Source organism: Procambarus clarkii, chromosome 11, assembly GCF_040958095.1.
Source record: "Procambarus clarkii isolate CNS0578487 chromosome 11, FALCON_Pclarkii_2.0, whole genome shotgun sequence".
In the NCBI taxonomy this organism is placed as follows: Eukaryota; Metazoa; Arthropoda; class Malacostraca; order Decapoda; family Cambaridae; genus Procambarus; species Procambarus clarkii.
In genome coordinates, this window is record NC_091160.1 from 16,520,461 (window position 1) to 16,544,478 (window position 24,018).

Genomic DNA, 24,018 nt, shown 5'->3' on the forward strand with positions numbered 1-24,018 from the left:
GCATGGTGGACCTCTGGTCGAATAGCAAACTGCTCGTTGTGGCTGGCGGAGCCTTTGTGTTGAGCTGCACCACTGTTAGTTGAAGGCGGCTAACTGCTTGTTTGTGGAGGGCCAACTACCGGTTAGCAGAGGCACCCAGCTTGCCTCTGAGTCGTACCAGGCCGTGCCAGGCCTTGGGGGGTATGGAGAGGTGGCAGGACTGATGACTCATCTGGGCTGGTGTAGATGTTGACTTCCAGTGCTGAGGCATTGATGGTGAAGGGAAAAGGCAGTTCCACTGCTATGCAGGGGATTCACGTGATAAAATATATATATATATATATATATATATATATATATATATATATATATATATATATATATATATATATATATATATATATATATATATATATATATATATATATATATATATATTATATGTGTGTGTGTGCAGCTCGAGCCTTCATCACCAACATCACAGACGAAAAGGCCCTTATCAAGCTAGATTTCAAAAATGCCTTCAATTTGGTGCGGAGGGATGCTGTACTCCGTGCGGTTCATAGTCATTTCCCTTCCCTCTACCCTTTTGTACATTCATGCTACAGTATGGATCTTAAGCTACTTTTTGGCGAACATGAAATTGACTCGCGAGAAGGCGTCCAACAGGGTGACCCCCTTGCTCCTCTCCTTTTCTGCTTAGTCATCAAACAAGTCACAGAGGTCCTGTCCAGCGAGCTTAACATCTGGTTCTTGGATGATGGTACCCTAGCTGGTTCCCAAGACTCCCTCCTGGAGGACATCAGAAAAATCCAGGAGCAAGGTGCAGTTTTAGGCCTCACCCTGAACCCTTCTAAATGTGAAATAATATGTTCCAACCAGGGCATCGTAGAGAGAATAGAGGGTCTTCTGCCAAATATCCATAAAACTAAACCTGAAGACAGCACACTCCTAGGAGCTCCCCTTGGGGTTGAAAGCCATCGATGAGGTTCTTGATAAGAAAATCGCCGACCTTAAGAGGATGGATGGGAGGATTGAGGATATTGATGCTCATGATGCACTCTACCTCATCACCAGATGTCTGTCCCTCTCCAGGTTAACCTACTTTCTGAGGTGTTCACCATCTTACAGTAGCCAAAAACTAAGTGAGTATGACCGGTTACTGAAATCAATGCTAGAAAAAGCCCTTAACCTCTCTCTCGATGACCTACAGTGGAAACAAGCCTCTCTTCCCGTAAGACTTGGTGGCCTCGGAGTTCGAACAGCAACGCAAATCGCTGTTCCAGCCTTTCTGTCCTCCTTATCAGCATCCGACGACCTTGTGAAGATATTCTACCTGCCCACTTACATCAGCTGGCAGGTGTACATGATCCCAATTTTACACGCTGTGCCACAGAGTGGGCCTCTCGTGCAGGCCAATCACCTCAACCACCATCCCCAAAAGCCCACAAGCAATCCAGCTGGGATGGTCCCATTGTAGACCAAGTTGCTGCAGAGTGCCTGGGTGCTGCAACAACACAACACGACATTGCTCGCCTCACAGCAGTAGCAGCACCACATGCAGGGGATTTCCTGTTAGCAACCCCAATGTCGGCAACTGGCACGCGTCTCACACCACACGCCCTCCGAATTGCTGTGGCCCTTTGCCTTGCTGCCCCAATCCACACCAGATATAAGTGTATTTGCGGCGAGGTGGTGGCTGACAGGTACGGCCACCATGGCCTACTCTGCCAAAGCACAGGGGGATGGCACTCGAGGTACAGTGAAGTTAACGACATCATCAAGAGGAGCCTCACCACAGCTGGATGCCCAGCTGAAAGAGAGCCCCGTTACCTAACGCCCCGTAACTCTGATGCTCTTATTGGTCGCCCGGATGGTATCACAGTGAACCCCTGGAAGAATGGCAAGCAGTTGGTATGGGACTACACGTGCGTATCAACCCTGGCTAACACCTACATTAACCTCAGTGTTGCACAACCAGGTGGCGCTGCCACCCACAGGGAAGCAGCCAAATCCCGTAAGTATAGAGAACTGCATCACCACTACAATTTTGTACCCATTGCTTCTGAGACACTCGGCGCCTGGCGTAAAAGTGCTACCAGTTTTTTGAAGGAACTGGGTTCTAGGCTCATTGAAACAACAAGGGAACCGAGAGCTGCAAGCTTTCTTTTCCAGCGCGTCAGTGTGGCGATACAGAGGGGAAATGCGCACTGCACCCAGGGTTCCTGCCCGCCATCTGAGGAGCTGGAGGAACTCGACAACCTATGACAACCATCTTTGTAACCCATATGTAACTCCTTTTTTGTAACAAAGTTCAAATAAAGTAAATATATATGTGTACATACAAAAGAATGGGGGTGGTAGGAGAAGATAATATTAGTGTTCAGTGAGAAACCACAAGGTCTCCTCTGAATACTTTTTATTTTCTTCTCCGAGGCTATGGGTCCCCACATTGGCACCAGAGGTGGTACCCTCACAAACTTATATATATATATATATATATATATATATATATATATATATATATATATATATATATATATATATATATATATATATATATATATATATATATATATATATATATATATATATATATATATATATATATATATATATATATACATATATATATATATATATACATATATATATATATATATATATATATATATATATATATATATATATATATATATATATATATATATATATATATATATATATATATATATATATATATATATATATATATATATATTTTATTAAATATGACCGAAAAAGTAAGATTAATAATTCTATCACGAATTTTCTCAATCTTTCGTACGTTATGCTTCACTGTTGGAGGTAAATCAAAAATCACTTCTCCAAAATTCATTTTTATTTCTAGTCTGACGCGACACGGGCGCGTTTCGTAAAACTTATTACATTTTCAAAGACTTCACAAATACACAACTGATTAGAACTTGCGTTTCCCTGATTTTATATCTACATTTGAGTGAGGTGGGAAGGGTGATGTGGCATTACATTTGAGTAAGGTGGGAAGGATGATGTGGCATTAGAGGATATTAATAGGGTATTAAAAGTATCAACACAAGACAGAACACGAAACAATGGATATTGAATAGAAGTGTTTGTAGAAAGCCTATTGGTCCATATTTCTTGATGCTTCTATATTGGAGCGGAGTCTTGAGGTGGGTAGAATATAGTTGTGCAATAATTGGCTGTTGATTGCTGGTGTTGACTTCTTGATGTGTAGTGCCTCGCAAACGTCGAGCCGCCTGCTATCGCTGTATCTATCGATGATTTCTGTGTTGTTTACTAGGATTTCTCTGGCGATGGTTTGGTTATGGGAAGAGATTATATGTTCCTTAATGGAGCCCTGTTGTTTATGCATCGTTAAACGCCTAGAAAGAGATGTTGTTGTCTTGCCTATATACTGGGTTTTTTTGAGCTTACAGTCCCCAAGTGGGCATTTGAAGGCATAGACGACGTTAGTCTCTTTTAAAGCGTTCTGTTTCGTGTCTGGAGAGTTTCTCATGAGTAGGCTGGCCGTTTTTCTGGTTTTATAGTAAATCGTCAGTTGTATCCTCTGATTTTTGTCTGTAGGGATAACGTTTCTATTAACAATATCTTTCAGGACCCTTTCCTCTGTTTTATGAGCTGTGGAAAAGAAGTTCCTGTAAAATAGTCTAATAGGGGGTATAGGTGTTGTGTTAGTTGTCTCTTCGGAGGTTGCATGGCTTTTCACTTTCCTTCTTATGATGTCTTCGATGAAACCATTGGAGAAGCCGTTATTGACTAGAACCTGCCTTACCCTACAGAGTTCTTCGTCGACTTGCTTCCATTCTGAGCTGTGGCTGAGAGCACGGTCGACGTATGCGTTAACAACACTCCTCTTGTACCTGTCAGGGCAGTCGCTGTTGGCATTTAGGCACATTCCTATGTTTGTTTCCTTTGTGTAGACTGCAGTGTGGAAACCTCCGCCCTTTTCCATGACTGTTACATCTAGAAAAGGCAGCTTCCCATCCTTTTCCGTCTCGTAAGTGAAACGCAGCACGGAACTCTGCTCAAATGCCTCCTTCAGCTCCTGCAGATGTCTGACATCAGGTACCTGTGTAAAAATGTCGTCAACATACCTGCAGTATATGGCCGGTTTCAAGTTCATGTCGACTAAGACTTTTTGCTCGATGGTACCCATGTAGAAGTTTGCAAACAGGACACCTAGGGGAGAACCCATAGCGACCCCATCTACTTGCTTATACATGTGCCCATCCGGGCTCAAGAAGGGTGCCTCTTTAGTACAAGCTTGGAGTAGTTTCCTCAGAATACTTTCTGGCATGTCAAGAGGAGTACAGGCTGGATCACGATACACTCTGTCGGCTATCATTCCGATTGTCTCGTCCACAGGTACGTTAGTGAACAGCGATTCTACGTCCAACGAGGCTCTTATCCCTGTGGCCCGTGCGCCCCGCAGTAAGTCCACAAATTCCTTTGGAGACTTCAGGCTGAAGGCGCAAGGAACATAAGGAGTCAGCAGGCCGTTGAGTCGCTTCGCCAATCTGTACGTGGGTGTGGGTATCTGGCTAATGATTGGCCGAAGTGGGTTTCCAGGCTTGTGCGTCTTGACATTTCCATACGCATATCCAGGTTTATATTCCCCAATGATCTTTGGCAGGTGGAGTCCGGATTTCTTGGCGTTCACAGTTTCGATCAGTTTGTTGACCTTTGCTTTTAATTCGGCTGTAGTGTCCTTCGTTACCCTTTGGAACTTAGTTTGGTCAGAGAGTATGATGTTCATTTTCGCCAGATATTCGTCTTTTTTAAGAATGACATATATTGGCGACTTGTCACCTCTCCTGACAACTATCTCCTTGTTCTCACGAAGGCTTTTAGCTGCCGCTCTAAGCTCGGGGGACAGTATGGTGCTTCTGTAGTTGCCTCGATTCTTTCCTCCTTCTGCAATAAGTTCTGCTTGTAAGGTATCTTTGGTAGTGACCTTCTTTTGTGTCTCGAGGTCGAATATGTCGTCCAACAGAATTTCCAACTCCACTTTCCGGGCCATTTCACTCGGTCTGGACATAACATGACAGTTTATGCCCAGATTTAGGAGAGTGACTTGGTCCTCAGTGAGGTTAATTCCTGCAAGGTTCAGGAAGCCATCTCTTGGTCGTGGAATTGCCATAGGTCCTCCATATAATGTTGTTAGTTTCTTGATAATCCTTGTTTCAGTGCTGAGGTGATGTTGGTCTGTGAGGATGTCGAGGTGTTGTTCAATGCGGGTACGGATACTATGGTCGATGTTGCTATTTCTCCACTCGTTTGTAGCATGAAGTAGTTGCGTTTTTTTGTCTTTGATTTCATTCTCTGCCTTGTATATCTGATCACGAATCAGATCCTGGCGATATTTTATCGTGAAGGCTTGATTCCTTGCTGCTGGGTCGTGCACTTTAACATTAGTATATTTTGGTAGCAGTCTTTCCTGTAGACATATTTTATTAAATATGACCGAAAAAGTAAGATTAATAATTCTATCACGAATTTTCTCAATCTTTCGTACGTTATGCTTCACTGTTGGAGGTAAATCAAAAATCACTTCTCCAAAATTCATTTTTATTTCTAGTCTGACGCGACACGGGCGCGTTTCGTAAAACTTATTACATTTTCAAAGACTTCACAAATACACAACTGATTAGAACTTGCGTTTCCCTGATTTTATATCTACATTTGAGTGAGGTGGGAAGGGTGATGTGGCATTACATTTGAGTAAGGTGGGAAGGATGATGTGGCATTAGAGGATATTAATAGGGTATTAAAAGTATCAACACAAGACAGAACACGAAACAATGGATATTGAATAGAAGTGTTTGTAGAAAGCCTATTGGTCCATATTTCTTGATGCTTCTATATTGGCTTTATATTCTTGAGCCCGGATGGGCACATGTATAAGCAAGTAGATGGGGTCGCTATGGGTTCTCCCCTAGGTGTCCTGTTTGCAAACTTCTACATGGGTACCATCGAGCAAAAAGTCTTAGTCGACATGAACTTGAAACCGGCCATATACTGCAGGTATGTTGACGACATTTTTACACAGGTACCTGATGTCAGACATCTGCAGGAGCTGAAGGAGGCATTTGAGCAGAGTTCCGTGCTGCGTTTCACTTACGAGACGGAAAAGGATGGGAAGCTGCCTTTTCTAGATGTAACAGTCATGGAAAAGGGCGGAGGTTTCCACACTGCAGTCTACACAAAGGAAACAAACATAGGAATGTGCCTAAATGCCAACAGCGACTGCCCTGACAGGTACAAGAGGAGTGTTGTTAACGCATACGTCGACCGTGCTCTCAGCCACAGCTCAGAATGGAAGCAAGTCGACGAAGAACTCTGTAGGGTAAGGCAGGTTCTAGTCAATAACGGCTTCTCCAATGGTTTCATCGAAGACATCATAAGAAGGAAAGTGAAAAGCCATGCAACCTCCGAAGAGACAACTAACACAACACCTATACCCCCTATTAGACTATTTTACAGGAACTTCTTTTCCACAGCTCATAAAACAGAGGAAAGGGTCCTGAAAGATATTGTTAATAGAAACGTTATCCCTACAGACAAAAATCAGAGGATACAACTGACGATTTACTATAAAACCAGAAAAACGGCCAGCCTACTCATGAGAAACTCTCCAGACACGAAACAGAACGCTTTAAAAGAGACTAACGTCGTCTATGCCTTCAAATGCCCACTTGGGGACTGTAAGCTCCAAAAAACCCAGTATATAGGCAAGACAACAACATCTCTTTCTAGGCGTTTAACGATGCATAAACAACAGGGCTCCATTAAGGAACATATAATCTCTTCCCATAACCAAACCATCGCCAGAGAAATCCTAGTAAACAACACAGAAATCATCGATAGATACAGCGATAGCAGGCGGCTCGACGTTTGCGAGGCACTACACATCAAGAAGTCAACACCAGCAATCAACAGCCAATTATTGCACAACTATATTCTACCCACCTCAAGACTCCGCTCCAATATAGAAGCATCAAGAAATATGGACCAATAGGCTTTCTACAAACACTTCTATTCAATATCCATTGTTTCGTGTTCTGTCTTGTGTTGATACTTTTAATACCCTATTAATATCCTCTAATGCCACATCATCCTTCCCACCTTACTCAAATGTAATGCCACATCACCCTTCCCACCTCACTCAAATGTAGATATAAAATCAGGGAAACGCAAGTTCTAATCAGTTGTGTATTTGTGAAGTCTTTGAAAATGTAATAAGTTTTACGAAACGCGCCCGTGTCGCGTCAGACTAGAAATAAAAATGAATTTTGGAGAAGTGATTTTTGATTTACCTCCAACAGTGAAGCATAACGTACGAAAGATTGAGAAAATTCGTGATAGAATTATTAATCTTACTTTTTCGGTCATATTTAATAAAATATGTCTACAGGAAAGACTGCTACCAAAATATATATATATATATATATATATATATATATATATATATCGTACCTAGTAGCCAGAACGCACTTCTCAGCCTACTATGCAAGGCCCGATTTGCCTAATAAGCCAAGTTTTCCTGAATTAATTTTTTTTCGACAACCTAACCTACCTAACCTAACCTAACTTTTTCGGCTACCTAGCCTAACCTAACCTATATAGATAGGTTAGGTTAGGTTCGGTCATATATCTACGTTAATTTTAACTTCAATAAAAAAAAATTGACCTCATACATAATGAAATGGGTAGCTTTATCATTTCATAAGAAAAAAATTTGTTGACTTACGTACATACTGTACGTCCGTATAGCAGTCATTAAAGATGCTGTGAGACCGTGCAGCTGCCACCGTTGATGTTGTACGTCCATTCAGCGGTCATTATAGATTCTGTGAGACTATACAGCGGCCACTGTTGATTTCGAACAGCCGTACAACGGTCAATAAGAATTCTGTACGACCATGCAGCTTATGCAGCTTATGCAGCTTGCTATGCCATACAGCTTGAGATGCTCTGAGATCATACAACTGCCACTGTTGATGTTATACATCAGTTCAGTGGTCATTATAGACGCTGTGAGACCGTGCAGCTGCCACTGTTGATGTTGTACCTCCGTACAGCGGTCATTATAGATGCTGTGAGACCGTACAGCTGCCACTGTTCATGTTGTACGTCAGTACAGCGGTCATTATAGATGCTGTGAGACGGTGCAGCTGCAACTGGTGATGTTGTTCGTCCGTACAACGTTCATTACAGATGCTGTGAGATCAGCATCATGTGACATCATGATGCTGTGACATCAACAGCTGTCACTGTTGATGTTGTTCGTCCGTACAGCGGTCATTATTGATGCTGAATGTACATACAACTGTCATTTTTTATGCTAAAAGGTTATACAGCGTTCAATGTTGATGCTGTAAGACTGCACAGCGTACGACCGATCACCACCTGAAGGGTACTACTTTACTGGCGGAGTAATAATAGTCACTCGCGGCCTTCCAGTTGCCAACTGCAGCTTTTATTCAAGAAAATATTTTCTAATCGACTCCTTTGAATTATTAAACAATTTATAATAAAGATTAACCTCCACGTGTTCCTCAGTCACCACAATTGGCTGTTTAGGTTTCTCTTGATATTACCTGGTTTGGTTTACAAGTTTTTGCACATTCAGGACATTCATTACAATACAGAATGCCGTCTTTCCAAAATCCATGCCAGGCAAAGTTCTTGCCTATTTTATTATATGTCTTTGTAATACCCTGATGAGCTCCAGTTTGTGAATCATGGCTACACTTAGCACCTTTTCTTTATAACCCCTCGGTAGGACTACTTGATTAACTACCTCCCAAGTGTGTGACACAGGTGAGTAATGAGACCTTACAAGCATTACGATGTAGAGTTTTGGTTTATGTGCTACAAAATGGTCAGAAATTATCTTCAAAACTTACGACAAAGAAGGACAAAGATAATCCCTTGTGTCAAGAATCTTCCTCTCAAAGATCCTGAAATTTAACAAATTCATAAAAATCTGAAATATACAAATGTATGTAAGGCATAAACATAAACTTGTCACAGAATTGGTCCAATCTCATTAATTCATTTACTTACACAAAACAAAGAAATAAAGGTATTTCCGTTTGCTAATTTAATTCCAAGTGTTTATCCAAGATAAAATCTGAGTCCATGATATAATAATCAGGAGCGGCAGTAGTCCAGGTGTGGGAGCGTCCTCTGTGGCCTCACAGTCCGCAGGTCAAGCCCAGACACTATGGCGCTCCTTTTGTTGTTCTTGTATTAATTTTTTCCACCGTTTCTTCTTTGCTAAATACCTGTATATTTATTTTAAATTAACGTGTTTCCTAGTTAATTTTAACATAAATTTAAGACAAAATCAATATAGATGAGACTGTTAAAAAGGTTCTAATCAACAGTACTGTTGCATAATCAAGAACGCGGATTGGTAACCTATTTGTTTCTCATCCCATTAAAGTAGTCTAAATCATAGGCACCCATGTAGCCTCTATATTACTATGTCTACTGTGGAAACCGTAAATAAAAGTAACCTAAGCCGCCTCCTTTTCTTGCTCAAACAATTTGCTTGAGACCCTCGCTGCCCTTGAGGAAGTCTGAGTGTCAAACCTTCACCCAAGTCCTCTTCTTCCACTCAAAATAATGCTAAACATTTTCTCTTTGAACGCAGATGAATATGACTAAGAATCGTGAATTTTCTAATTAAGTTACTTCATCCATTCTTCACTTGCAGCATAGTATGGTCTAGTTCACTCAGTATTGGGTAAAGTTCTCCCATCCAAGTTCAGGAACCAGTTGTATAGCAAAGTTATTTTTATAATATTCCGTTTTTTTTAAGGAACGTATTGAAATTATGTAATAGAAGGAAATCATCAAAACAATAAGATGAAAGTAGGAATGATTGTACACGATTACATTACTAAAATGTTTAACACTGCCGCCCACAATCTCAAGTCGTAGGCATATCATCCTGTCTTTACCACTTCACATTTTATATGTGAGAAATAAAGTCGACGATTTTATTAAGACTTGTTACATGATCTTGGGCAGAAATTCCTCTCGCTCTCTATCAATAGGGATTATCACAAATAATATTACTGAAAGAAGGGAAATGTGGAAGAAGGGAAAGAAGGGAAAGGGAAAAGAAAACATCAACAGTGGCAGCTGTACAGTCTCACAGCATCTATAATGACCGCTGTACGGAGGTACAATATCAACAGTGGTAGCTGTATGGTTTCACAGTATCTATAATGACCGATGTACGGGTGTACAACACCAACTGGGGCAGCTGTACGGTCCCACAACATCTATAATGACCGCTGTACGGACGTACAACATCAACAAGGACAGCTGTACGGTCTCACAGCATCTATAAATGACCACTGAACTGATGTACAACATCAATAGTTGCAGCTAAAGGGTCTCACAGAATCTATAATGACCGTAAACGGACGTACATCAACAGTGACAGCTGTATAGTCTCACAGCATCCATAATGACCGCATAATGGACGTACAACATCAACTATGGCAGCTGTACGGTGTCACAGCAACTATAATGACCACTGTTCGGACGAAGAGCATCAACAGTTTACACTGTACGGTTTCACAGCATTTATAATGACTTAATGACTGCTGAACGATCTCCCAGCATCTATAATGACCACTGAAGGGACGAACAACATCAACAGTGGCAGGTGCACGGTCTCACAGCATCTATAATGACTGCTGTACGGACGTACAATATAAACAATGGTAGTTGGAAGGTTTCACATCATCTATAATGACCGCTGTACGTGTGTACAACATCAACAGTGACCGTTGTACGGTCTCACAGCACCTATAATGACCGCTTTACGGACGTACATCATCAACAGTGGCAGGTGCACGGTCTCTTAGAATCTATAATGACCGCTGTACGGACTTACAATATAAACAATGGCAGTTGTATGGTCTTACAACATCTATAATGACTGCTGTACGGATGTTCAACATCAACAGCGGCACCTATACGGTCTCATATTATCTATAATAACTGCTGTACGGACTCACAGGATCTATAATGACCGCTGTACGGGCGATCAAAATAAACGGTGGCAGCTGTACGGTCTCACAGCATTTATAATGACCGCTGTACAGACGTTCAACTTCAACACAACAATGGTAGCTATACGCTCGCACAGCTTCTATAATGACCGCTGAACGGATGTATATCACCAGTGGCAGCTGCACGGTTTCACGGCATTCTTAATGACCGTTGTACTGGCGTTCAAAGTAAACAGTGGCAGCTGTTCAGTCTCACAGTATCTATAATGACCGCTGTACGTACGTACATCATCAAAAGTGACAGCTGTACGTGCGTACATCATCAAAAGTGACAGCTGTACGGTCTCACAGTATATATAATAACCGCTATATGGCCTCACAGGATCTATAATGACCGCTGTTCGCACGATCAAAATCAACAGTGGCAGCTGTACGGTCACACAGCATCTATCATGCCCTTTGTACGGTTAAGCCTTTGTCTAGATGGCTTTCTTTAATATGTTGCTCTCTATCATGTAATAATATAAATGTTTACTCGTGTACAGCTGCCACTGTCTTATATTTTTTTCACTGTTGATGGTAACTGAATATATATATATATATATATATATATATATATATATATATATATATATATATATATATATGTATATATATATATATATATATATATATATATATATATATATATATATATATATATATATATATATATACTGTATATAGGGGGGTACCACCACTGGTGTAATTATAGGGACCCACAGCCTCAGAGAAGGGAACACAGAGCACTCAGGGAAAAACTTGACATTTAACTCTGAATACGAAAGAGTGTTCACTTCTCCTACCACCCCCTTTTTTTTTTTATTATGATGTACACTTTATTATGCAAGGTTATACAGTTACATATCTGATTTTATACAAAAAATGAACATTAAGAGGACACAAGAAAAAGTTCGCTTCCTAGAGGCTGTAGATTTCCTCGAACTCCTCCGACGCCGGGCAGGAACCGAGGATGCAGCGGGCATTTCCCCTCTGGATCGCGACACTGAGGCGCTGAAAGAGAAAACTTGCTGCTCTAGGGTCTCTTGTGGTGTCAATGAGCTTGGAACCAAGATCCTTAAGAAACCTTCTTGCACTCTCACCCCATGGGCCTAGGGTCTCAGACCCTATTGGAACGAAATTGTACCTTTGATCTAATTGCCTGTACTTGACTGACTTTTGTTTTTCTCTGTGTGTCGCTGCCGCTCCTGCCGTGCCGGCAGAGAGGGTGATGTATGTCGTTGCCAGGGTGGATACGCAAGTATAGTCCCATGCTAACTGCCTGCCACCCTTCCACGGACGCAGTGTGATTCCGTCTGGTCGGCCGGCAAAGCTAACAGAGTCACGGTTCAGTAGGTTGCGGGGCTCTCTCTCCGCTGGACACTGAGCAGAGGCAAGGCTTCTTTTAATGATGTCGTTGACTTCGTCGTGTCTAGTGTGCCAACCACCCGATTTTCCACAGTGCAGGCCATGCAATCCATATTCGTCAGCATCTGCCTCGCCGCAAATACACCTGTGAACAGTGTGGATAGGGGCAGCAAGGCGGAGAGCGACTGCAATACGGAGCTCCTGCGGATCAAGACGTGTGCCTGTCGCAGACATAGGGACTGCCAGAAGGAAGTCCCCTGCATGGGGAGCCTGCACAGCTGTGAGGCGTGCACGATCACTGGGGGTTGTTGCTGCCTCCAGCAAAGCTGTGGCTTCTTTGTCTGCAATGGGGCTGTCCCAACTGGATTGTTTCTTGGCTTTCGGCATGGCTGGTCTGAGTGCTGGGTCTGTCATGGCACCCCATTTCGTGTCACATTCCGTGTAGTGGGGGTCCTGTATCCCCGCTACATCACTCAGGGTGTCAGGTAGAATTTCCTTAACCAGGTCATCTGATGCTGAGGAGGAAGACAGGAAGGCTGGGACTGCAATTTGGGTGGCGGTGCGGACACCCAAGCCACCGAGCCTGACAGGAAGAGTGGCTTGTTTCCACTGGCATTCGTTGAGAGAGAGGTTAACAACTTTTTCCACTTTTTATATACTGTATATATATATATATATATATATATATATATATATATATATATATATACTGTATATATATATATATATATATATATATATATATATATATAATATATATATATATATATATATATATATATATATATATATATATATATATATATATATATATATATATATATATATGTCGTACCTAGTAGCCAGAACGCACTTCTCAGCCTACTATGCAAGGACCAATTTGCCTAATAACCCAAGTTTTCATGAATTAATATATTTTCTCTAATTTTTTTATTATGAAATGATAAAGCTACCCATTTCATTATGTATGAGGTCAATTTTTTTTATTGGAGTTAAAATTAACGTAGATATATGACCGAACCTAACCACCCCTACCTAACCTAACCTAACCTATCTTTATATTTTTGGTTAGGTTAGGTAGCCGAGAAAGTTAGGTTAGGTTAGGTTAGGTAGGTTAGGTAGTCGAAAAACAATTATTTCAAGAAATCTTGGCTTATTAGGCAAATCGGGCCTTGCATAGTAGGCTGAGAAGTGCGTTCTGGCTACTAGGTACGACATATATATATATATATATATATATATATATATATATATATATATATATATATATATATATATATATATATATATATATATATATATATTTTTTTATTATGAAATGTATATATATACATATATATATATATATATATATATATATATATACATATATATATATACATATATATATATACATATATATATATATATATATATATATATATATATATATATATATATATATATATATATATATATATATATATATATATATGTCGTACCTAGTAGCCAGAACGCACTTCTCAGCCTACTATGCAAGGCCCGATTTGCCTAATAAGCCAAGTTTTCCTCAATAAATATATTTTCTCTAATTTTTTTCTTATGAAATGATAAAGCAACCCATTTCATTATGTATGAGGTCAATTTTTTTTTATTCGAGTTAAAATTAACGTAGATATATGACCGAACCTAACCAACCCTACCTAACCTTAGGTAGGTTAGGTAGTCGAAAAACAATTCTTGTTCTTGCATTCTTTGATGCAATATGATCCTGAAAATTTGCTTTGAAATGGAAAGCTTGGGATAGAAAATTATACCATACCAGGACGAAGACTCCTACATTAAACTTTCTTACCCTAGTGTTCTTGTCAAAGTGTGCTTTCATCTTTTGTTGGGAGGTCAATAAATTAGTACTAGGAAACTTATGCACTTGTTCAAGTTTATGTCTCAGGTTTTTAGAAACCGAGAAACATTATGGGAATCACTGATGGTGTTTGACGTTAAGGAATCCTTAAAGATTTTAAGAGGACCACGGCACTTACGACCGTAGAGCATCTCATAAGGAGATACTTCAAGAGACTCAATAGGGAGACTTCTGAAAATGCACATAAGGAGATCAAATTGCTAATCACAATATTTCTCATTATTAATACAATTTTTTTTTAACAGTGACTTGATGGTTTGATGACTACGCTTCAGAGAACCCTGTGAAGCAGGCTGATATGGACTAGACAAGACTTGGGTAATGTTAAATTCCTGATGGATTTTCTTAAACGACTCACTTGTAAAATTAGTTACACAATCACTTTAGATCTCCTTCTGGAATCCATTCTGAGTGAAGATCTTCAACAGATTCTTGACAACTGTAGCAGCCGTAATGTTCTTGACGGGAATTGCTGTTGGGAACCTGGTGGTTGGACACATTATAGTGATGATGTACATGTTTCATGCATGGGTTTTTGTAAGGGCCCAACGCAATCAATGATGAGTTTAGAAAATGCTTCTGAAGGCACAAGAATATAGATAAGTGGTACCTTTAGAATAGTAACATTAGGTTTACTGCCATTTGGCATGTATGACAAGTATTAACAAAGGTCTTTACATCTTGTGCCATACCTGGCCAGAAATAGTCCTGTAGAAGGGCATTATATGTTTTATTGATGCCATAATGAAACATCGGGCCATGAGCTAGAGAGATAATCTCTTTTCTTAGAGATGCTAGAACCACTAACTGATCCACATTAGCCAAATCATCCTCTGCCTTGTGTTTACTGGGTCTGTATTTAAGGTACAGTAGTTGATTAGTGCCAATATAAATCCCTGGGATGCCATCAATTTTAATCTGTGCTTGATAAAATATTGGAGTTAAAGTAATGTCAGATTGTTGTAACTTACGGAACTCCAACCGGTTGAGATTCGGTCGGAGGCCTTGCAAGTCTTGAAGGACAACTGTTGCTACTTGAGGTGGTTGAGGGGCTTGAGCACGGGTAGTCACTAGAACAGGCTGGGAGATGTCTGCTGATATTTCTGTCACGGTTACCTCTTATTGTATTGCTTAAATCATGGAAGAATCATCTTCTTTGGCTGAGTCACATACCTGGGGTTTATCACGGATTATCAAATTGGTGGAGTCTTGCTGGTTGGCCAAGTCGTTACTCAGAAGTTGAATTCCTAGCATGGGGAAAGGGTTTTCCCGAATTTCGACTCGGGAAAAACCTTACCCCATGCCAAGAATTCACCTTGGACTTTTCCATGTATGAATGGACACTCCAGGTGGACTGTGGCGAGCGGGCATGGAGTAGTTGCAGTGAGGTCAGTGATCAGGACGGTTTCTCTTGTGTGACTTGAGGTGCAGCGGCTTTTAGAAGAATACTCTACAGAAAAGCTCTGTCCCTCACGATGCGTATTGAGCTCTTTCCCTAGGAATGTCTACCGTTGGCAGAGACAGTTCCTGGAAACACATGTCTGTCAAATAAAGCCGAATCAGTAACAGGAACATTTACATGTAACACAGGCTTAGAAGTTTAAGGCTTAGGCGTAGGTGAAGCAGTGCTAATAGTTCTGCAATTAGGGTTAGGACATTTATCAATAAGGTGACCATAGGTTTTCAGTACCTGCAGTAGAGTGCATAGTTAGTGTCTTCATTACTTTCTTTATATGGAGCATGACTGGACCAAGATGGTTTACTGGAATATGAATTAAAAGATTTATGAATTAGACTTTAAGTATCAGCTTACTATGCACATTTACTGAGGTCCGTCTCTCTCTCCTTTATCTGCAAGATATAGGCCTATAGGGTTAGGTATTCTTCGCAAAAATGCTTCCATTAAAGTTAAATTAATCAATTCACTGAAGGAGGTGACCTGTGCTGATTCAGCTATTTTGTAAAGTACCGAGTTTTTGTCTGCAAATTGTCCAAGTAGGTTAAAGACTGAGTCTTGGCATAGTCGCCGAAACATCGTTGATATCTTTCAGTGGAAAGTAGATATGCATGAAGGACTGCTTGCTTGAGTACTTCGTAGTCAGTCTTGATGGCAAGAGTACTGAGGGTCACAGCAGCTCTTCCTATAAGATGAGCTCTGAGAAGTACTGCCCATTGGTTCCTAGGCCAGAGTAACGTAGTAGCAAAGGCCTCGAAAAACACAAAAATATTAATGTCTGTCTCTACAAATCGCGACAGAAAAAGCGAAATGGGGTCACAAAAACCTCAGCTTTCGTGACCTCATGTGGAGGAGAGAGGAGATACTCTGTAGATAATGTTAATAATTATGCTCTATTACGACGAATTAAAGTATGAAGCTCATCCTCCGGGCTGGAACAAAATGTGGCTAATAGAAACATACTAAAGATTGTATAAAGAAAAATAATAACGGAAGAAAATGCGAGTACCCTTTAGGCGAACCATTAGGTCAGGATTAATAGACTGCCTTGTCCATTACTGATGTGGCAACATGCAAAAGAATGGTTGTTATATAACTGGCAACCCTGTAGGTAAGTAACTATCCTGTAAGGCAACAATTAATTTTCAAGAACAATTTTTCAGTAAGAACTTGGAGAAACAAGTTATACGAATGTTTCGAGGTAGTAAAATATGGGAAAGATGTAGGGATGTCTGTACTCTGCACTCTAGTGAAGATAAGGCAAGAGTTGTCCTACTGAAATCTAGGTAATTAACTGCATAGTTACCATTACGTGTGCAATGTAAGGAATACTAAACTCCCTACCATAGCAGTTAGTCATGAACATTCCTGCTGCTCTTGCACCATCCACTTCCTTGCTGCTCTTGCACCATCCACTTCCTTGCTGCTCTTGTACCATCCACTTCCTTGCTGCTGTTGCACCATCCACTTCCTTGCTGCTCTTGCACCATCCACTTCCTTGCTGCTCTTGCACCATCCACTTCCTTGCTGCTCTTGCACCATCCACTTCCTTGCTGCACTTGTACCATCCACTTCCTTGCTGCTCTTGCACCATCCACTTCCTTGCTGCTCTTGCACCATCCACTTCCTTGCTGCACTTGTACCATCCACTTCCTTGCTGCACTTGCACCATCCACTTCCTTGCTGCACTTGCACCATCCACTTCCTTGCTGCACTTGTACCATCCACTTCCTTGCTGCACTTGCACCATCCACTTCCTTGCTGCACTTGCACCATCCACTTCCTTGTTGCTCTTGCACCATCCACTTCCTTGCTGCTCTTGCACCATCCACTTCCTTGCTGCTCTTGCACCATCCACTTCCTTGCTGCTCTTGCACCATCCACTTCCTTGCTGCACTTGTACCATCCATTTCCTTGCTGCTCTTGCACCATCCACTTCCTTGCTGCTCTTGCACCATCCACTTCCTTACTACTCTTGCACCATCCACTTCCTTACTCTTCTTGCACCATCCACCTTCTTGCTGCTCTTGCACCATCCACTTCCTTGCTGCTCTTGCACCATCCACTTCCTTGCTGCTCTTGCACCATCCACTTCCTTGCTACTCTTGCACCATCCACCTTCTTGCTGCTCTTGCACCATCCACTTCCTTGCTACTCTTGCACCATCCACTTCCTTGCTGCTCTTGCACCATCCACCTTCTTGCTGCTCTTGCACCATCCACTTCTTTGCTACACTTGCACTGAAAAGTGTTCCTTTCATCCCAATGACTCATCTATCAATATATAAACCCTGCTCTCTTTGCCAACCTTAAATCATGCTAAATATTTAGATTTGGTCCACATTTAAGTTCCTCCAGAGGTGTGAATTTTATAATGATGCTGCTTCTTATCTTTCCTCAGTTCCGGCATTGTGAGGCTCTAGTTCCCTCGTAATTCACTAGAGTTCACTAATCCAAATTCTGTGACCAGTTGTGTAGCATTAAATATCCTTTTTCTAACATTATTCTCTATGTGGAGAGTAGAATTCCACATGAAGGCTACGTACTGAAGAATTTGACATCATTCTGTAGAAGAATAATTATATTGTTAACACTTCATCAACCGTGGTTTAAGATAAACCTTGCCTGGGTTGAGTGGTTTAAGATAAACCTTGCCTGGGTTGAGTGGTTTAAGATAAACCTTGCCTGGGTTGAGTGGTTTAAGATAAACCTTGCCTGGGTTGAGTGGTTTAAGATAAACCTTGCCTGGGTTGAGTGGTTTAAGATAAACCTTGCCTGGGTTAAGTGGTTTAAGATAAACGTTGCCTGGGTTGAGTGGTTTAAGATAAACCTTGCTTGGGTTGTGTGGTTTAAGATAAACATTGCCTGGGTTGAGTGGTTTAAGATAAACGTTGCCTGGGTTGAGTGGTTTAAGATAAACATTGCCTGGGTTGAGTGGTTTAAGATAAACGTTGCCTGGGTTGAGTGGTTAAAGATAAACGTTGCCTGGGTTGAGTGGTTTAAGATAAACGTTGCCTGGGTTGAGTGGTTTAAGATAAACCTTGCCTGGGTTGAGTGGTTTAAGATAAACCTTGCCTGGGTTGTGTGGTTTAAGATAAACATTGCCTGGGTTGAAGTATAAAAAGGTTAACAGATAAAACAGTAAACACAGAGGAGAAGTGAGAGTTGGGAACAGTGAGAGGCGGAGGGCGTCGGGGCTCTGCTCTGGCAACAATGTTGTTTTAATGTACCGCATTCATCTTCATATTCATGTAAAAATTGTATATAAATAAATTGAAGAAGAATAAAAAAATCGTAATTTAAAATCATAAAAAGACATAGGAACACGAGGAAGATCTGAATTATTTTCAAAGGTTGAAGGATTACTTGAAAATGCATTTCATTGAAGATCAGTAAGTTTTTGCGTTTGAAGAAAACGATCCAACATTAGATAAAGCTTAATACTATGATCCCGTTAACAGTCTGTGAAAGGAATATAGATGAAGTGATTTTCTAATATATGAATACAAGACTACAATATATATAAGTAAATGCAATAACAAGAACAAGATTGTTGGCTTAATATATATAACCATTAGCAACACGACCACTAATCATCTATCTTCATTGTTTTCCTGACTACTGACACCTTACTAGCACTACCATGTCCAGTTTTGTTCTCTATACTTCAAAATGGCCAGAAATGATCTTGAAAAAATGCAACGAAGGACCAAGATAATCCATAGTGTCAGGAATCTCCATCTCTGAGATACAAAGATTCAACAAAATGATTTATATCTGAAATATGTAAATATATATAAGGCATAAACAAAGCTGGATAAACCAAGTATTGAAACTATCAAGACAAGTTAGGTCTCGCCTGTCCAAAAACGTTATGGATTTGGATAAGGTAAGTATGTACTTCATGAAGTGTGTGTCCCATTTTTCCTCCATGTATATGATGTGTTGTCGAATGTGTGTATTTGGATGTTCTATGTTGAGTATGCGTCCATCATTCATTTACAGAAAACACTTATACTACGTTTGCATATTCATACACATAATATAATTCAAGATAATTGAAGATACCAATATCATTGATTCTTAAAGTAACACTTGAGAACTTACGCAAAACAATCCAATACAAGCACTTCCGTCCGATAATCAGATTCAAAGTATTCATACAAGATAAGATCTGTGTGTATGGAATGACAATCAGGAGCTGTCGTGTCCCAGCCGAGAGGCTTTCCTCCGCGGCCTCGCACACCCGAGTTCCAGCCTATAATGGTAAGATGCTCCTTTTATTTCTTTGATTTTTCTTCACTAGTTTCTTATTTATTATAAGACTTTCTCATATATAAAATTGATCGTTAGCTTCAAACCAATCGAAATATAAATTTATGATAAAATCAGTATAAATGAAACTGGAAAACGATCAAATCAACACCACTTGCAAACCCACGAGCACCTTTTGGTAACCTAAATATTTCTCATCGCATTAAAGTCATCTTCGGCAAAAGTCATCTTTGCTAGAGATCCACCAAAACTTGGTTATTATTATTTCTACTCTGGAAACTATAAAAAATATATCTAAATTTATTTGAAAATTTTAAATCAGCTTCAAATATATATGAAGGAACTCGCAAAGAAAAAAGAGGTGGAAAACAAACTAAACAAAATAATAAAGAAGAACTCAATGGGCTTATGGGCTGGACCTGAGGACTGTGAGGCCACAGAGGACGCTCCCACACCTGGACTACTGCCGCTCCTGATTGTTATTACATGTTCACTGATCTTATCTTGTATAAACACCAAGAATCTGATTACCAGACGGAAATTGTACGATATTTTCCCAGCAGGAATTTACTTGTCTATTTATTTATTTATTAAATTATTAGATTATTAAGTTTATATTATTTTAAATTAATTTAAAGAGGACTGTAAATATATAAGTAGACTGTATATTTAAAAAGTGGCGAGTATTTTATTAATTTATCCCGCTTAGTGTTTACCTGCTCACAGGTTTGGGGGTTTATATATGTAGCCTATTTATAAATAAATAATAATTTATCAATAGGTAATAAAATAATAACAATAATAATAATAATAATAATAATAATAATAATAATAATAATAATAATAATAATAATAATAACAATAGGTTACTCAGTGGTTCCTTGGTCGAAGCTCGTGGAAAGTACTTGAGATCTGCACGTGTCGACCAGAGAGGGAGGCTACTCTCTGTGTACACCTCTGTGTAATACTTATGTGTTAATCTTCTGATAAATGAGTTAGTAAAATGTAACAATATCTTAGCTAAGAAGTCGATATTGCTTGGCAATGGACACTGGGCATCCTTCAGTCACATGTGGAGAACTCGTTAGTTTAAGCCCTAATGGTGACCGTGAATGTTTCTTGTTGCACTAAGACGACTCGTAATTTCTTCTTCCCTTGGGATGCACCTGCCAAGTAAGATGAAAGATGTGAACTGGTTCTGCAATACACAGCATATAGCAATATAGCAGTGAAAGATTATGTTTAATTAGAAAAACAGCTTATCAATTCCGGGTGTTGTTCTGGCATCATTACTGACAAAATTTGTATATAGAATTAATATCCATTAATATACAATTAAATTTTACCGGGTAGAATACTTTCCAAGAATAGCGAGATCTTCGGTGGATTGGAGACTCAGTGGTCCCTCGGTCGAAGCTTGTGGAAAGTATTTGAGATCTGCACGTGTCGACCAGAGAGGAAGGCTACTCTCTGTGTAATACTCATGTGTCTGTATGACCACACGCACGCAATGGGGTCGCGTCTCCCTCCCACTCTGGACACGTCCAGAGCTCAAATCTAAATCTTATCATCATCATCGACTTTAGGAAGTAGACTATGTATTTGTTTGCTATTGAATTAAATCCATTCCTGGTGATACATTTTTATCATATTTAGTCCCAGAGCTGATGTTTTAAGAATACATGTTAAGCTTAAATGATTATTTTGATTACGATACGAACCTCCCATTCTCTCTCAGAGATCCCAGAAATCTATTTTCTTCTAATAAAGTTAGTGATTAGTAAAGTTAGTATGTTTCTAATATAACCGTGTTTGGTGTTGACCAGACCACACACTAGAAGTTGAAGGGACGACGACGTTTCGGTCCGTCCTGGACCATTCTCAAGTCGAAATCGACTTGAGAATGGTCCGGGACGGACCGAAACGTGGTCGTCCCTTCAACTTCTAGTGTGTGGTCTGGTCAACATACTTCAGCCACGTTATTGTGACTCATCGCCAACCGTGTTTGGTGGTTATATTGGGTGTTAGTAATTTTGTGTCGGAAATTTTCGACATAATTCCAGGAGGGAGAAACATGGGTCAGAGTCCAATATTTAGGGCTGCTAAACACTTCATTCCTCTCCTTCAAAATTACAATATTGTTTAAATTTTAACTTGCACTGTTGTGTAGCAGTCCTTTCTAGACGGATGTCCCATACTGGAGCTGCAGGTGCTGGAAGTCGATGAGTACATTTACTGCTCGCTCTAAAGGAACTAGTTTTGCTTAGGTGGTGAGAGTAGTATTGCCTCGGCACTTTACTTTCACTCTTCTCATGATGCCCTGATTGTCTGGATGAACAGAGACTTCATGACCTATAGGACACTCTGAGCATGATCCACCACTGTCTACTGGAACAATGTCACTATTGTTTATCTTAGTTTTGTTGTTTGCCCCAGAATGATACTCCCTTGGAGCAGTTAGGTATTCATGAGTCCAAACGCCTTTCCACTTATTTATTACTCCTGACAGATGTATATAGCTCTAAACCAAGTCACTCTCTCTCTGACATATGAAGAATCTTCTGGTCCCTCGTTCGTGAGGGACGCTACAGGGTTAACAAGTCACACATACATTTGATGAGATGGACTTAGTGGCTCATGTTGAAAGAGATCGTCAAAGAGGTAGGTCAGTGGTCTGTTATTGACACGAGATTCCTATTTCAGTGACAACGGTTTGAGCTCCTGTAAATCTATCTTTTAATGGTGGAGGGCTTTCCTTAGACAGTGTTTATCTGTGTCCACCATTCATTCGTAGAAACCTCCGAGCCACGTGCTCTGGAGGATATAAACTTTCAGGAGCATTGCCGTTGATTCAGAGCAGTGAGTACCGCTTTGGGGTTCCAGACTTCTCTCAGACATGCTTCCTGTGCCACTAGGTTGGACCCATTGTCTGAGATCATCAACTTGGGGCAGAAATGTGCTTGTGTTTGTGAATGTGTAACACAGTTAGCCTGCTTACTCTGTGGTGACGGGGGAGAAACATTGGATTTTTTACCTCTAGGTCTTTTTTGGCGTACTGCACCATAATATGCAATAACTGTGTTGGTCAATCCAGAGACCCATATCATTTTCATGTTTCTTACGAACGCTTTCAAAACTGATCCCGAACGTTTCAGTTTAAGCCCTTTTGACCCAATAATTTAGGGTACTAGGGAATTGATATTTGATTCCCATTTTCTTTAGGAAATCAAACACCCTTTGTGTGACACCTAATAGTTTGTTTAGCTCAGAGTACCGATTAGGATCAATCACCAAATTTCGAGGTGGTTCTGGTTTCTCAGTGGGAGCAGTGACATTGGTCACAATGACTTGTGGCTTTTGTTTAGACTACTGGTCACTGACTAGCCACTGAGGTCCATTGAACCACAGCTCTGCTTTGGTTAATAGCCATAAAGTCAGGCCTCTGAAGAAGTAGTCAGCTGGATTCTCTTTGGAGGAACATATCTTTGTTTTTATCCTACTGACAACTTTCGTATTTCCTTAATGCATTTACTCACGTAAGGAGTATTACTATTGTTATTTCTCGCCAAATGCAGTACTGCCTCATTATCTAATCATACCACTGTTTCTTTAAAGTGAAGGTTACTTAATGTTTTGGTCAAATAATGAGTCAATCTAACTCCTAACAGTAGAGTGGTTAATTCTAGTTGTGATAATGACCGCTTCTTTAAAGGTGCAACCCCAGCTTTGGATGTAAGCAGACATGCCTACTAATTTGTTACTAAATAGGCCACAATGTCATACGCCTTGTCTGAGGCATCACAAATCATAAGTAGATAATAGTCAGGTTTGCCTTGATGGTATTGCGAGGAAACTTTAAAGATTCTAGGACACTTAGATCCATGGTAAGTTGCAGTCACTTTCCTTGTAATTGTAAAG